Source organism: Choloepus didactylus, chromosome 13, assembly GCF_015220235.1.
Source record: "Choloepus didactylus isolate mChoDid1 chromosome 13, mChoDid1.pri, whole genome shotgun sequence".
NCBI lineage: Eukaryota > Metazoa > Chordata > Mammalia > Pilosa > Megalonychidae > Choloepus > Choloepus didactylus.
In genome coordinates, this window is record NC_051319.1 from 84,965,746 (window position 1) to 84,979,794 (window position 14,049).

Sequence of the window (14,049 nt, forward strand, 5' to 3'; positions counted from 1 at the left end):
TTTCTAAATATTTTATTTAAACTTATGCCCACATACATGTGTTATTTTAAAGGGCTTTATAGCTCTTTCATAACTTCTCATAGACTACCTTTTTGAAGTGCATTTCTTTCTTTTTTTAAATATTTTTTGCCCGGTTCCTCTGCCTTTTTTCTCTAGACACATTAGCATTCCCCTCCCAGGTATCCCATATGAAAAAAACTTGTGATTGTCCTTTCATATTTTTATTTGCACTCATGTGTTTACTCATACACATACATACATCTAATGGGTTTATATTGTTCCTTTTATAAAGTTGTTTAATATATGTGCATTTTTTTTTCTTTTCTCAGTCACCAGTTCTCTGTGAAATTCCTGCAAATCTAATACTTTTACCCCACCAATATATTTTTGATAGTCCAGTAGATGATTTGGAACTATTTTCTCTCATTCTATAAACTGTCTTTTCACTTTCTTGATAATATCCTTTAATTCACAAAAGTTTTGAATTTTGATGACTCATATTTATTGATTGTTTCCTTTGTTGCTCATACTTTTGATGTCATATTTAAAAATCCATTGGCAAATTCTAGGTCACAAAGATTAGCTCCTATTTTTATCTTCTAAATGTTTTATGGTTTTAGTGCTGGTATTTAGATTCTTGATCCATTTTTGGCTTAATTTTTGTACATGAGGAGAAGTAGGGGCCCAACTTCCTTCTTCAGATTTGGATATCCACTTTTCCCAGTACCATGAGTTGAAGAGACTATTCTTTCACCATTGCATATACTTGGCAACATTGTTGAATTGAAAACCAATTTTCCACAGATGTGTGGGTCTATTTCTGTACTTTCAATTCAGCTCTGTAAGTTTATTTTTCTATCCTCATGCTAGTAACACACTCTTTTGATTACCGTAGCTTGTAGTAAGTTTTGATGACAGGACATGCAAGACCTCCAACTTTGTTCTTCTCCAACATTGTTTTGGTTATTCAGAGCTCCTTGCTTTTCCACATGAATTTGAGGATTTCCATTTCTACAATAAAGGCTGCTAGATTTTTATTGGGATTGTGTTGAGTCTATAGATGACTTTGAGTAGTATTGACATCTGAACAATATTAAGTTTTCCAGTCCATGAATATGGGATGTTTTGCCATTTATTTAAGTCTTCTTTAATTTCTTTCAGGTGTGTTTTGTAGTTTTCCTAGAGATTTTTTTCCTTTAGATACTATAGTAAATGGAACTGTTTTCTTAATTTCCTCTTTGGATTGTTCATTTCTAATGTACAGAAACACAACTGATTTTTTCATTTTGATATTGTACCCTGCTGAATTTGTTTACTAGCTTTGGTATTTCACTTGTGGGTTCCATTGGATTTTCTATATGTAAGTTCATGTCATCTGTGAATAGAGATAGTTTAACTTCTTCCTTTCCAATTCGGATACCTTTTATTTCTTTTTCTTTCACAGTAGCTCTGGTTAGAACTTCTAGTACAATATTGAATTACAGTGGTGAAAGCAGACATCCTTGTCTTGTTTCTGATCTTAAGGGGAAAGCAAGCAGTCTTTTACCATTGAATATGTTAGCTGTAGGATTTTCATAAATGGTCTTTATCATATTGAGAAAGTTGCCTTCTATTCCTAGTTTTCTGACGTTTTTTTTTAATCAAGGAAAGGGGTAGATTATGTCAAATGCCTTTTATGAATCTATTTACATAATCATGTGTTTTCCTTTGTTCTCTTTATGTCGTTTATTAACACTGGTTGATTTTCATATGTTGAACCACCTTTGCATTCTTGGGGTAAATTCTACTCAGTCATGGTGTATAACCCTGTTCATATAGTGTTGGATTTGGTTTGCTAGTATTTTGTTAAAGATTTTTTCATCTGTGATCATAAGGGGCATTGGTCTGTAATTTTCTTTCCTTGTGATGTCTTTATCAGGCTTCCGTATCAGGGTGGTGCTGACCTCATAGAATGAATTAGAAAGTTTTCACTCCTTTTGAATTCTTTGGCAGTTTGAGAAGGATTGGTGATACTTCTTTAAATGTTTGGTATAATTCATCTGTGAAGCCGTCTAGTCCTGAACTTTTCTTTGGTGGAAGATTTTTGATTATTGACACAATCTCTCTACTTGTGTTCTGGTTTGCTAATGCTGCGGTTTTGCAAAACACCAGAAATGGATTGGCTTTTATAAAGGGGGTTTATTTGGTTACAAAGTTAGTTTTAAGGCCATAACAGTGTCCAAGTTAAGTTATCAACAATAGGGTACCTTCACTGAAGGATGGCCAGTGGAATCTGGAAAACTTCTGTTAGCTCAGAAGGCTTGTGGCTGGCGTCCACTTGCTCCCAGGTTGCGTTTCAAAATGGTGTTTGTGCCAGTTTGAATGTATTGTGCCCCCAAACGCCATTATCTTTGATGTAGTCTTGTGGGGCAGACACTTTGGTGCTGATTAGATTTGCTTGGAATGTGCCCCACCCAGCTGTGGGTGATGACTCTGATGAGATAATTTCCATGGAGGTGTGGCCCCACCCATTTAGGGTGGGCCTTGATCAGTGGAGCCATATAAATGAGCTGACTCAAAGAGAAGGAACTCAGTGCAGCTGTGAGTGATGTTTTGAAGAGGAGCAGGCTTGCTAGAGAGGAACGTCCTGGGAGAAAGCCATTTTGAAACCAGAACTTTGGAACAGACGCCAGCCATGTGCCTTCCCAGCTAACAGAGATTTTCCAGATGCCATTGGCCATCCTCCAGTGAAGGTACCCGATTGCTGATGTGTTACCTTGGACACTTTATGGCCTTAAGACTGTAACTGTGTAGCCAAATAAACCCCCCTTTTATAAAAGCCAATCCATCTCTGGTGTTTTGCATTCCACAGCATTAGCAAACTAGAACAGTGTTTTCCAAAATATTGCTCTTGGGACATTTTGTCCTCTCTTAGCTGAGCTCCTCTTCAAAATGTCACTCTCAGTTGCTCTGAGGTCCTTCTGTCTGTGAATTCCTTTATACCACTCCAGTGATTCAGTTAACACCCACCCTGAATGGGCGGGGCAACACCTCTATGGAAATTATCCAATCACTCATATTTGATTGAGTCACATCTCCATGGAAACACTCAAAGAATTCCAATCTAATCAACACTAATTATGTCTCCTCCACAAGATTGCATTAAAGAATATGGCTTTTTCTGGGGGACATAATGTATCCAAACCAGCACAACTTGTTATCGGTATATTGAGGTTTTCTATTTCTTCTAGAGTCAGGTTAAGTAATTTACATGTTTCTAGGATTATGTCCATTTCATTTAGATTACATAATTTGTTGGTGTACAATTGTTCACAGCATTCTCTTATAATCCTATTTATTTGTGTAAGGCCAGTAGTGATAGCACCATTTTCACTTCTGATTTTGCATCTTTTCTCTTTTATTCTTTATCAGCCTAGCTAAAAATGTTTGTCAGCTTTATTGTTTTTTTAAAGATCCAACTTTTACTTTTGTCAATTATCTTAATTGTTTTTATAGTGTATATTTATTTATTTTTAATGATATTTTTGTTACAGAATATACTATATATATATATAATTAATAACTTTCCAAATGCAATTTAACTAGTAGAGAACAAATTTCAAAGAATATTATGGGTTACAGTTCCACAGTTTCAGTTATTTCCTTATTGTGAAATATAACATATACACAAAAGATAATATATTTTGAAGTATGATTTAACAAGTAGTCATATAGGAAATTTCCAAAGTTGTTATGAGTTACAATACCATAGTTTCAGTTATTTCCTTATTGTGGAATATAACATATATACAAAAAGGTGATAGCTTTCAAATTACAATTTAACAAGTAGCTGTAGAACAAATTTCAAAGGATGCTATGGGTTAGAGTTCCACCATTTCAATTCTTTCCTTCTAGCTATCCTAGTACCCTAGCAACTAAGAAGAAAAACTTATATAGAGATTCAGAATTCATAATCCTTTGTTAAATTCCATCTTGTCTGTTGCTACCCCTTCCTCTAATTTAATCACTTTCCTGATCTTCAGGGATGTCTAGGCAGTGACCGCCCTAACTTGTTCATGTTGAAAAGGGCTGTCAACTTTATGAGAAAAGGGGACACATCTGGTTGATGTTCTTGAAGAGACTATTGCCTCTGGGTTTTGGGACTTAGCTGGCATAGAAGTTCTCTGAAGGATTTATGTCTCTGAAGAATAAACTTAGTGAGTTGAAACTTTTATAGAGTCTCAGATAAGGATCTGGGTATTCTTTAAAAAGGTTTTCAGGGCTACTGTTGACTTGGGCTTATCATTTTGTGGTCATTTGCATATCTAGATGAAGCTTACATAGGAGTAACATCCAGGACAACCTCTTGACTCTACATGAATTCTTTTAGCCACTGAAACCTTATTTTGTTGCCTTTCTTTTGTTCAAAAAGACATTCTCAATCCCTCAGTGACAGGGTCAGGCTCATTCTGGAATCCATGTTCCACATTGCCAGGAAGACTTATTCATCTGGGGGGTCCTGTCCCACATGGAGCGGGGGATGAATTTATTTGCAGAGTTAGGCTTACAGAGAAAAAGTCCATATTTGAGCAACAAAAGAAGTTCTCTGGAGGTGACTCCTAGGCATAATTATAGGTGGGCTTAGCCTCCCCTTTACAGCCATATGTTTCACCTGAGCAAGCCTCAAGATTGAGGGCTTGACTTATAAAGTAGTGGGTTCCTAAATTCACACAGCATATGTTATGTCCATGATAATCCACCCATATCTCACATTATCATCACTTAGTTGTATAACCCTCATCATTCTCCATTTTAAATAATTCTTATAACCCAAAACACCTCATAGCTCTTGTCAGCCCTTAACTGTTTGTCCTTGGTATTTGTGTGGTGCTAGTATGGTATTCCTATCAATTATAGTCCCTAGTATGCAATAGGTAGATTTTCCCCATATACCCTTCTGATTTCAACTCTCTGTGCTAGTGTCATACCTTAGAATTGTATCTTGCAAACACCTATCTATATTTGTGGTGCTGATCTGTGGGAAACATGCGTTTAAACAACTCCTTTCAGTCCTATTCGCTTTAATACAGCTCTGATACTTATAATTCCATTAACAAACAATTGTCACCCCCGTCCATTCCCATACCTTTGTATTCACCATCATTAACATATATGAACATATTAGATTATCATTCCCCCTCACTAGCTTCTGTCTATCACTAGATCCCCAATATTCTACATTATAAGACATAGATTTTACATTGTTCAACGAATTCATAGAAATGGTGACATACAATATCTCTTCTTTTGTGTCTGACTTATTTCACTCAGCATTATATCTTCAAGGTTCATCCATGTTACCATATGTTTTAGGACCTTGTTCCTTTTACTGCTTCATAGTATTCCATTGTGTGTATATATCACATTTTGTTTATCCACTTGTCTGTTGAAGGACACTTGGATTGTTTCCATCTCTTGCCAATTGTGAACAATGCTTCTGTGAACATCAGTGTACAAATGTCTGTTCGTGTCATTGCTTTCAAATCTTCTGGGTATATACCAAGAAGTGGAATTGCTGGATTGTAGGGTAATTCAATATCTAGTTTTTGCCAAACTGCCAAACTGTTTCCCACAGCAGCTGTATCATTATACATTCCCACCAGCAATGAATAAGAGTTCCAATTTCTCTACACCTTTTCCAGCATTTATTGTTTCCTGTTTGTTTAATAGCAGCCATTCTTATTGATATGAGATGGCATCTCATTTTGGCTTTGATTTGCATTTCCCTAATAGCTAGTGAAGATATATATATTTATTTTCTCTTTGCTCTGATCTTTTTTCCCTCCTGCTAACTTTGAGTTTACTTTGCTGTTCTTTTTCTAGTTCCTCCAGATGTGAAGTTAGGTTATTGATTTGAGATTTTTCTTCTTTTTTAATATGGGCATTCATAGCTATAAATTTCCCTCTTAGAACTGCTTTCACTGCATCCTATACATTTTGGTATGTTTTGGCTTCATTTTCATTCATTTCATCTATTTTCTAATTTTCCTTGTGATATTTTCTTTGGCCCCAATTTCCAAAAATCTGTGAGTTTTCCGTCTGTCATTGATTTCTAGCTTCATTCCATTGTATTTGTTTCTGGTTTGCTAAAGCCTCCAGAATGCAAAATACCAGAAATTGATTGGCTTTTATAAAGGGGATTTATTAGGTTACAAATTTATAGTTCTAAGGCCATAAAAGTGTCCAAGCTAAGACATCAACAAGAGGATACCTTCACTGAGGAAAAGGTGATGGTGTCTGGAACACCCCGGTCAGCTGGGAAGGCTTGTGGCTGGCATCTGGGTTGCATTGCTTCAGCTTCTGATTCCAGCAGCCTTCTCTTTAAGCATCTATGTGTTCTCACTTAGCTTTTCCGGGGCAAACTATGGGCTTCATCTCTTAGCTTAGCATCTTCAAATATCTTGGTCTGTGTCAGCTATGGGCATGTTCTCTCTAAGCATCTCTGAGTTCTCACTTAGCTTCTCTGGAACAAACTCTGGACTTTCTCTTAACTTAGCATCTCCAAAGTCTTTCTGTCTGCATCGCAGAGTGTTTCTGTGTTGGCTTTCTTCAGGACTCCTGTAAACTAATTAAGACCCACCTTGAATGGGCAGGGTCACATCTCCAAGGAAATAATGTAATCAAAAAGGTCACATCCACAATTGGGTGGGTCACATCTCCACGGAAACAACCCAGTTGAAAGATCCCACCCACAATAAGTTTGCATTTACCAGAGTGGATCAAAAGAACATAGTCTTTCCTGGGGTACACAACAGTCTCAAACTGGCACAATTTGGAAAAGTTATGTTGTATGATTTCAGTACTTTAAAACTTACTGAGGAGAGGCAGGGCAAGATGGCGGACTGGTGAGCTGTATGTTTTAGTTAGTCCTCCAGGAAAGTAGGTAGAAAGCCAGGAACTGCGTGGACTGGACACCACAGAGCAATCTGACTTTGGGCATACTTCATACAACACTCATGAAAATGCGGAACTGCTGAGATCAGCGAAATCTGTAAGTTTTTGCGGCCAGGGGACCCGCACCCCTCCCTGCCAGGTTCAGTCCCGTGGGAGGAGGGGCTGTCAGCTCCGGGAAGGAGAAGGGAGAACTGCAGTGGCAGCCCTTATCGGAAACTCATTCTACTGATCCAAACTCCAACCACAGATAGACTGAGACCAGACACCAGAGAATCTGAGAGCAGCCAGCCCAGCAGAGAGGAGACAGACAGAAAAAAACAGCACAAAAAACTCCAAAATAAAAGCGGAGGCTTTTTGGAGTTCTGGTAAACATAGAAAGGGGAAGGGCAGAGCTCAGGCCCTGAGGCTCATATGCAAATCCCAAAGAAAAGCTGATCTCTCTGCCCTGTGGACCTTTCCTTAATGGCCCTAATTGCTTTGTTTCTTAGCATTTCAATAACCCATTAGATCTGTGGGGAGGGCCCTTTTTTTTTTTTAATCCTTTTTTCTTTTTCCAAAACAATTACTCTAAGAAGCCCAATACAGAAAGCTTCAAAGACTTGCAATTTGGGCGAGTCAAGACAAGAGCAGAACTAAGAGAGCTCTGAGACAAAAGGCAATAATCCAGTGGCTGAGAAAATTCACTAAACACCACAACTTCTGAAGAAAAGGGGGGTGTCTGCTCACAGCCATCATCCTGGTGGACAGGAAACACTCCTGCCCATCGCCAGCCCCATAGCCCAGAGCTGCCCCAGACAACCCAGTGTGACGGAAGTGCTTCAAATAACAGGCAAACACCACAAAACTGGGAATGGACATTAGCCTTCCCTGCAACCTCAGCTGATTGTCCCAGAGTTGGGAAGGTGGAGCAGTGGGAATTGACAAAGCCCCATTCAGCCATCATTTCAGCAGACTGGGAGCCTCCCTACACAGCCCGGGAGCCCAGAACCACCCTGGGGGGACGGCACTCACCTGTGACATAGCACAGTCATCCCTCAACAGAGGACCAGGGGGTACACGGCCTGGAAGAGGGACCCACTTGCAAGTCTCAGGAGCCATACGCCAATACCAAGGACTTGTGGGTCAGTGGCAGAGACAAACTGTGGCAGGACTGAACTGAAGGATTAGACTATTGCAGCAGCTTTAAAACTCCAGGATCACCAGGGAGATTTGATTGTTAGAGCCACCCCCCCTCCCTGACTGCTCAGAAACATGCCCCATATACAGGGCAGGCAACACCAACTACACACACAACCTTGGTACACCAATTGGACCCCACAAGACTCACTTCCCCACTCACCACAAAGGCAAAGCAGGGGAGAATTGGCTTGTGGAGTACAGGTGGCTCGTGGACGCCACCTGCTGGTTAGTTAGAGAAAGTGTACTCCACGAAGCTGTAGATCTGATAAATTAGAGATAAGGACTTCAATTGGTCTACAAATCCTAAAAGAACCCTCTCAAGTTCAGCAAATGCCAAGAGACCAAAAACAACACAAAATTATAAAGCACATGAAAAAACCAGATGATATGGATAACCCAAGCCCAAGCACCCAAATCAAAAGATCAGAAGAGACACAGCACCTAGAGCAGCTACTCAAAGAACCAAAGACGAACAATGAGACCATAGTACGGGACACAAAGGATATCAAGAAGACCCAAGAAGAGCATAAAGAAGACATTGCAAGACTAAATAAAAAAATAGACGATCTTATGGAAATTAAAGAAACTGTTGACCAAATTAAAAAGATTCTGGACACTCATAGTACAAGACTAGAGGAAGTTGAACAACGAATCAGTGACCTGGAAGATGACAGAATGGAAAATGAAAGCATCAAGGAAAGAATGGGAAAAAAATTGAAAAAATCAAAACGGACCTCAGGGATATGATAAATAATATAAAACATCTGAATATAAGACTCATTGGTGTTCCAGAAGGGGAAGAAAAGGGTAAAGGTCTAGGAAGAGTATTCAAAGAAATTGCTGGAGAAAACTTCCCAAATCTTCTAAACAACATAAATACACAAATCATAAATGCTCAGTGAACTCCAAATAGAATAAATCCAAATAAACCCACTCCGAGACATATTCTGATCACACTGTCAAACACGGAAGAGAAGGAGCAAGTTCTGAAAGCAGCAAGAGAAAAGCAATTCACCACATACAAAGGAAACAGCATAAGACTAAGTAGTGACTACTCAGCAGCCACCATGGAGGCAAGAAGGCAGTGGGACGATATATTTAAAATTCTGCATGAGAAAAAGTTCCAACCAAGAATACATTATCCAGCAAAGCTCTCCTTCAAATTTAAGGGGGAGCTTAAATTTTTCACAGACAAACAAATGCTGAGAGAATTTGCTAACAAGAGACCTGCCCTACTGGAGATACTAAAGGGAGCCCTACAGACGGAGAAACAAAGAAAGGACAGAGAGACATGGAGAAAGGTTCAATACTAAAGAGATTCGGTATGGGTACAATAAAGGATATTAATAGAGAGAGGGGAAAAATATATATGACAAACGCAAACCAAAGGAGAAGACGGCTGATTCAAGAAATGCCTTCACGGTTATAACGTTGAATGGAAATGGCTTAAACTCCCCAATTAAAAGATATAGATTTGCAGAATGGATCAAAAAAAATGAACCATCAATATGTTGCATACAAGAGACTCATCTTAGACACAGGGACACAAAGAAATTGAAAGTGAAAGGATGGAAAAAAATATTTCATGCAAGCTACAGCCAAAAGAAAGCAGGTGTAGCAATATTAATCTCAGATAAAACAGACTTTAAATGCAGGGATGTTTTGAGAGACAAAGAAGGCCACTACATACCAATAAAAGGGGCAATTCAACAAGAAGAAATAACAATCATAAATTTCTATGCACCCAATGAAGGTGCCACAAAATACATGAGAGAAACACTGGCAAAACTAAAGGAAGCAATTGATGTTTCCACAATAATTGTGGGAGACTTCAAAACATCACTCTCTCCTATAGATAGATCAACCAGACAGAAGACCAATAAGGAAATTGAAAACCTAAACAATCTGATAAATGAATTAGATTTAACAGACATATACAGAACATTACATCCCAAATCACCAGGATACACATACTTCTCTAGTGCTCACGGAACTTTCTCCAGAATAGATCATATGCTGGGACATAAAACAAGCCTCAATAAATTTAAAAAGATTGAAATTATTCAAATCACATTCTCTGACCACAACGGAATACAATTACAAGTCAATAACCATCAGAGACTTAGGAAATTCACAAATACCTGGAGGTTAAACAACACACTCCTAAACAATCAGTGGGTTAAAGAAGAAATAGCAAGAGAAATTGCTAAATATATAGAGACGAATGAAAATGAGAACACAACATACCAAAACCTATGGGATGCAGCAAAAGCATTGCTGAGGGGGAAATTTATAGCACTAAACGCATATATTGAAAAGGAAGAAAGAGCCAAAATCAAAGAACTAACGGATCAACTGAAGAAGCTAGAAAATGAACAGCAAACCAATCCTAAACCAAGTAGAAGAAAAGAAATAACAAGGATTAAAGCAGAAATAAATGACATAGAGTACAAAAAAACAAGAGAGAGGATAAATATCACCAAAAGTTGGTTCTTTGGGAAGATCAACAAGATTGACAAGCCCCTAGCTAGACTGACAAAATCAAAAAGAGAGAAGACCCACATAAACAAAATAATGAATGAAAAAGGTGACATAATTGCAGATCCTGAAGAAATTAAAAAAATTATAAGAGGATACTATGAACAACTGTATGGCAACAAACTGGATAATGTAGAAGAAATGGACAATTTCCTGGAAACATATGAACAACCTAGACTGACCAGAGAAGAAATAGAAGACCTCAACCAACCCATCACAAACAAAGGGATCCAATCAGTCATCAAAAATCTTCCCACAAATAAATGCCCAGGGCCAGATGGCTTCACAGGAGAATTCTACCAAACTTTCCAGAAAGAACTGACACCAATCTTACTCAAACTCTTTCAAAACATTGAAGAAAATGGAACACTACCTAACTCATTTTATGAGCTAACATTAATCTAATACCAAAACCAGGCAAAGATGCTACAAAAACGGAAAACTACCGGCCAATCTCCCTAATGAATATAGATGCAAAAATCCTCAACAAAATACTTGCAAATCGAATCCAAAGACACATTAAAAAAATCATACACCATGACCAAGTGGGGTTCATTCCAGGCATGCAAGGATGGTTCAACATAAGAAAATCAATCAATGTATTACGACACATTAAAAATTCGAATGGGAAAAATCAATTGATCCTCTCAATAGATGCTGAAAAAGCATTTGACAAAATCCAACATCCGTTTTTGATAAAAACACTTCGAAAGTTAGGAATTGAAGGAAACTTCCTCAATATGATAAAGAGCATATATGAAAAACCCACAGCCAGCATAGTACTCAATGGTGAGAGACTGAAAGCCTTCCCTCTAAGATCAGGAACAAGACAAGGATGCCCGCTGTCACCACTGTTATTCAACATTGTGCTGGAAGTGCTAGTCAGGGCAATCCGGCAAGACAAAGAAATAAAAGACATCCAAATTGGAAAAGAAGAAGTAAAACTGTCATTGTTTGCAGATGATGTGATCTTATATCTGGAAAACCCTGAGAAATCGACGATACAGCTACTAGAGCTAATAAACAAATTTAGCAAAGTAGCGGGATACAAGATTAATGCACATAAGTCAGTAATGTTTCTATATGCTAGAAATGAACAAACTGAAGAGACACTCAAGAAAAAGATACTGTTTTCAATAGCAGCTAAAAAAATCAAGTACCTAGGAATAAACTTAACCAAAGATGTAAAAGACCTATACAAAGAAAACTACATAACTCTACTAAAAGAAATAGAAGGGGACCTTAAAAGATGGAAAAATATTCCATGTTCATGGATAGGAAGGCTAAATGTCATTAAGACGTCAATTCTACCGAAACTCATCTACAGATTCAATGCAATCCCAATCAAAATTCCAACAACCTACTTTGCAGACTTGGAAAAGCTAGTTATCAAATTTATTTGGAAAGGGAAGATGCCTCGAATTGCTAAAGACACTCTAAAAAAGAAAAACGAAGTGGGGGGACTTACACTCCCTGACTTTGAAGCTTATTATAAAGCCACAGTTGCCAAAACAGCATGGTACTGGCACAAAGATAGACATATAGATCAATGGAATCGAATTGAGAATTCGGAGATAGACCCTCAGATCTATGGCCGACTGATCTTTGATAAGGCCCCCAAAGTCACTGAACTGAATCATAATGGTCTTTTCAACAAATGGGGCTGGGAGAGTTGGATATCCATATCCAAAAGAATGAAAGAGGACCCCTACCTCACCCCCTACACAAAAATTAACTCAAAATGGATCAAAGATGTCAATATAAAAGAAACTACCGTAAAACTCCTGGAAGATAATGTAGGAAAACATCTTCAAGACCTTCTATTAAGCGGCCACTTCCTAGACTTTACACCCAAAGCACAAGCAACAAAAGAAAAAATAGATAAATGGGAACTCCTCAAGCTTAGAAGTTTCTGCACCTCAAAGGAATTTCTCAAAAAGGTAAAGAGGCAGCCAAGTGAATGGGAGAAAATTTTTGGAAACCATGTATCTGAGAAAAGACTGATATCTTGCATATATAAGGAAATCCTACAACTCAATGACAGTAGTACAGACAGCCCAATTATAAAATGGGCAAAAGATATGAAAAGACAGTTCTCTGAAGAGGAAATACAAATGGCCAAGAAACACATGAAAAAATGTTCAGCTTCACTAGCTATTAGAGAGATGCAAATTAAGACCACAATGAGGTACCATCTAACACCGATTAGAGTGGCTGCCATTAAACAAACAGGAAACTACAAATGCTGGAGGGGATGTGGAGAATTTGAAACTCTTATTCACTGTTGGTGGGACTGTATAATGGTTCAGCCACTCTGGAAGTCAGTCTGGCAGTTCCTTAGAAACCTAGATATAGAGTTACCATTCGATCCAGCGATTGCACTTCTCGGCATATACCCGGAAGATCGGAAAGCAGTGACACGAACAGATATCTGCACGCCAATGTTCATAGCAGCATTATTCACAATTGCCAAGAGATGGAAACAACCCAAATGTCCTTCAACAGATGAGTGGATAAATAAAATGTGGTATATACACATGATGGAATACTACACGGCAGTAAGAAGGAACGATCTCGTGAGACATATGACAACATGGATGAACCTTGAAGACATAATGCTGAGCGAAATAAGCCAGGCACAAAAAGGGAAATATTATATGCTACCACTAATGTGAACTTTGAAAAATGTAAAACAAATGGTTTATAATGAAGAATGTAGGGGAACTAGCAATAGAGAGCAATTAAGGAAGGGGGAACAATAATCCAAGAAGAACAGATAAGGTATTTAACGTTCTGGGGATGCCTAGGAATGACTATGGTGTGTTAATTTCTGATGGATATGGTAGGAACAAGTTCACAGAAATGTTGCTATATTAGGTAACTTTCTTGGGGTAAAGTAGGAACATGTTGGAAGTAAAGCAGTTATCTTAGGTTAGTTGTCTTTTTCTTACTCCCTTGTTATGGTCTCTTGGAAATGTTCTTTTATTGTATTTTTTTTTGTTTTTTGTTTTTTGTTTTTAATTTTTTTTCCATACAGTTGATTTAAAAAAGAAAAAAAAGTAAAAAAAAAAAAAAAAAAAAAAGACAACGAAAAAAATATGTAATGCTCTCTTGAGGAGCCTGTGGAGAATGCAGGGGTATTGGCCTACCCCACCTCGATGGTTGCTAGCATGACCACAGACATAGGTGACTGGTGGTTTGATGGGTTGAGCCCTCTACCATAGGTTTTACCCTTGGGAAGACGGTTGCTGCAAAGGAGAGGCTAGGCATCCCTATAATTGTGCCTAAGAGCCTCCTCCCGAATGCCTCTTTGTTGCTCAGATGTGGCCCTGTCTCTCTAGCTAAGCCAACTTGAAAGGTGAAATCACTGCCCTCCCCCCTACGTGGGATCAGTCACCC

At 38.2% G+C, this 14,049-nt stretch overlaps 1 protein-coding gene across 11 annotated transcripts in view; it reads left to right on the forward strand.

The window, feature by feature from the left end:
* Positions 1 to 14,049, forward strand: part of LOC119507823 (protocadherin alpha-C2) — a 210,462-nt gene that overhangs the window by 67,733 nt on the left and 128,680 nt on the right. The window lies entirely within an intron of this gene.